Source organism: Tamandua tetradactyla, chromosome 22, assembly GCF_023851605.1.
Source record: "Tamandua tetradactyla isolate mTamTet1 chromosome 22, mTamTet1.pri, whole genome shotgun sequence".
Taxonomy (NCBI): domain Eukaryota; kingdom Metazoa; phylum Chordata; class Mammalia; order Pilosa; family Myrmecophagidae; genus Tamandua; species Tamandua tetradactyla.
The window spans coordinates 22972187-22976315 of NC_135348.1; positions in this window are offsets into that span (position 1 = coordinate 22972187).

Sequence of the window (4129 nt, forward strand, 5' to 3'; positions counted from 1 at the left end):
GTGGCTTTCAAGATTTTCTGCTTCTTGTCAACACTTGACAGACTGATTAGCATGTGTTTTGGGAAAGGCTTATTTGGATTTATTCTATTTGGAGTTTGTTGTGCTTCTTTGACTTGCATATTTATATCCTCTATAATGGTTGGGACGTTTCCCCCCATTATATCCTCAACTAATCTTCCTAGCTTTTTACTCTTATCTTCTCCTTCTAGGACAGTAATAATTCCTATATTTTTGTGCCTTGTTTTGTCTGTCATTTCCCTGAAATCCAATTTAAAAATTTCCATCTTCTTTTTTTGCCATTTGCTGTTTTGAGTGTTAGAAATAAGTTGTCCTGTCCTCTAGTTCGCTTATTCTTTCTTCTACCTCTTCAAATCTGCTATTGTATGTCTCTAGTATGTTTTTTATTTGGTCTGCAGCATCTTTATTTTGATATCTGCTATTTTTCTATTTATTATTTTAAATTCCTCTTTCTGCTCTTCTAGTGTCTTCTAGACACTCCTTTACATAATTAGCCATCCCATTTATTTTATTTAGTAGAGTTATATGAACATCTTTGATTAGTTGTTCCAATGTCTGTGTCTCCTCTGGTGTTTTTATTTGGTCATTAGTTTGGACTATTATCTGCATCATGATATGTTTAGCGATTTTCTGCTGTTTTCATGGCATGTAAATATCTTGATTCATTTATTTTGGAAGTTGATTTCCTTCAGTAGTCTAAAGGCTTGTATTTGCTGGATGGATGTGGAGCAGGATGCAGGGCATGGGGCATGACAAAATAGTGTGATGATGCATTGCAGTACAGGTATAGGCTCAGGTTTGGGATGCTATACTGGTGCCTGTGAGCATCGGCGCCCAGCAGCAGGGGAGAATGCGGCTGTGTGGGTGCATGGGTCTTGGGGGCAAGGCCCTGGTGTAAGCTGGTTTAGGACAGGGATCAGTGTTGTTCCTACGTGGGCTGGGGGTGGATGTGGCCCAGGTGCACAGGACAGCACTTTCCCACAGCTGGGGTCATGATCTGAGACCATGCACATGCATGGATCTGGGAGTGCCATAAACTGATGTATATGGGTGCAGAGCTCAAGGAGGGTGGGGTAGGGCTGTGCAACTGTATGAACTGGGGGTGGATTTAGCCTGGTTATGGAGGTAAGCACCTGCAGCCTTTATATGCTGGCAACTGCCTACAGGGGGCAGGGACTGGGAGGCAGCTTTCAGGATGGGCAGGGCAATACTGTGCTTGCGCAAGTGGTGAGTTGGGCTGGGGCAGGAGCGCATGTGCTTGGGGTTGGGTTGTGGGGTGGGTACGCACTGGAGGAGTTGATGAGATGGGGGTGTTGGAGTGCAGTGGTGGGGGGAGGGCAGGTGATGGGGTTTAGGTGTGTAGAGTGTGGGCTGAGTTGCGGGTCATGAGATTGCATTGGTGAGGGCAGCATGTTCAAGGAAGTCAGCTTGACTCACTTCCTATTCCCTTTCTCCCTGTCTGTCCAATCCTGGGGGCCCTGGGCTTCCACGTTAGGCTGTTTGCAACAGCTGTGTTTCTCAGTTCCTCAGCTTTTGCAACCAGGGCCACACTATGTGATGCAGAACACTGTCCCAGGTCACTTACACCTTGGAATCACCATCTCAGTCCCCTTCACCATCCCTTCTCTAGCTGTTCCTTGGAGCAGGGTTGAACTCAATCTATTCTATTCTGCCATCTTCCTGGAACTCCCCGACTTTGGTCTTCTTAAAACGCATGTGAACCCTGGGGCATCAGCCAAACATTGTGAATGGCCTGGCACAGATTTCGCATCCCTTCCCGTACTTCCTTTTGGTCATACAGTTATATGGGTTTTCTCCAAGACACATCTGGTACAGTATGGGGATATGCACATCCTCCCAGTTGTGCCTGTTTTAAGTGTTGGATCCCAGAGAGGTTGCCATCTTGACAGCGTCCTGAGGCAGCAGTGGCTTTCTAGTTGGGAGACAGCAACATTTACTTTTATAAGGTAATTTTACATTATCTTTTAATTTTCTCTCCCAAGCATATTTTTATTTCACATGTGGGGAAACTGAGGCTAGATGGCAATATGGTGGATTGGAAAAGTCTTGCTACAAAATACCTAATAAGTTAGGATAAAGTCTTATACAAATTCTTGAAAATTTATACCCAAGCTTGCAAATTCGGGTATATGACCAGGAATTGAAAATGAAGACCAGAAACCAGAGGCCAAGAATATATATCTAAGGCTGTCCTCCATGGGAAGGGATGGATGGGGATGGTTGCCAGTTTCATTAACAAGAACTATTTAAATATGGGAGATAAAGTCTTGGACATATGCACTTGGCAGGTGGAACTACTGTTTGCATTAAAGGCAGGATCACAGTACAAGAGTGAATTTTATAAAAAGAAAACTATACAGACATAACATACAGCAAAAGTCAGCAGAAGATACAACATATAGCAAATTCAGACCTGTATGAGTTAAGTAGGCAAACTATAAATATTTCAAAAATTAGAAAAAAAGTCTAAGATCTCAAATAACAGCTTGAGCTTAATTGTCTTTCTTCACTGGTCTTGGTTTGCTGTAATCCCTAGTACCATAAGCATGTAACTTTAACTTGGAGCCACTGAAGGCCCATCATAATCTGCTTGTATTCACCCTTCCGTCCCACTGTCTCAAATGCCCTGCGTTCATTTCTGCCTCTGACTTAACATATATTCTGCTTTACATGGATTACCTTGTCTAATAATTCAGAATAGGTGCTATCAGTTTTTCCTAGGAGCTACTTCCATTTAGCCCTTCCTGAGTGAGTCTCTAACACAGAACTATCACTACTTAATCTTTGAGCCAGAGTGTTCTCAATATCCCAGGGACAGGGTTAAGGATTTGATATACCCATATCTAAATATGTTGAGGAAATATGAGTAAGATTATATAAACAAGTAGTTTTTCAGTCTGCCTATTTTCTCTCTGTGGCATGTAGGTTCATGCCACAGAGAGAGCAGGCCCACTATCTGCCATAACTATATGCTGTGATTAAGCAAGACAGATACAGGATAGGGCTTTTAAAAGATTATGGTCCTAAAATTAGTTTACTTTAAATTACAGAAAACAGCTGTAATATGTTGTGTTCAACAGTTCACTAGTTGAACACAACAAAAAACATGGGATTATTGTCTGTTTAATGCTTTAAAAACTTAAATTACTTTTAAACAGTTGATACATGCACAACATAAAATTTAAAAAGTACTGTCTCTTCTTCCCTTCCTTATTTTTTTAGCCACAATTACCTTTCCAAAGAGCAGCCTCTGAAGCTTCTTGAGTATCCTATCCTTTTGAATATTTTATACAATTTCATATAAGCGGTGGTTTATAAACTGTGTTGCAGTTTGCTTTGTATTTTAGAGATTTTTCCCAATCAGCATATATACAGCAGTCTCATTCTTTTTAATAGTCAACATCCATATTGATGTACATTTAATTTGAGCAACATTGATTTTAAGATTAAGCTTTTTTCATGTTAGCAATTGTTGACCTATTACTACCTGAAATTTTAAGTAACAACTAAATCCATGTTTTAAAGTTTCATTTATATGAAAAACATTACCTCACAATTCACACATTCTCTCATTAGCAAGCATAGAAAGAATTGTACTTTCATTATATCACAAGAGTTTAAGACAGAATACAAAATTGATAAATAAAATTTTTTATCTTATTTTATTCAATATATTTGAAACAATCATCTGTAAATTTAACCTATCCTTAAAAATAGGTACTATTTTAGTATAATCCCATTTATGTACAAAACAAACAAACCCTTTACATATTCACACTTATGTTAAGTGTACAAAAAAAAAGCATGAAAGGATATGTATTATTAAATGCTGGGAACCTTTGGCTCCCAGCATTTAATAATATGAAAAGGGAGATAATTTTTATTCCATATACTTCTAAATTTGAATTTTTCATTCATGTATTTATAGATTTTTTTTTTGATAAATGTTCAAAAGCACCAAAAAACATTTAAAAACAATGCTTAAATTAGTAACAAATACCCATCTTCTGACAACAGTGTTTTGTAGTAGATAATCTTCCTTGGAAAGTAATACATAGGCAATAGGGTGCAAAGACTGAGAACAAATAAA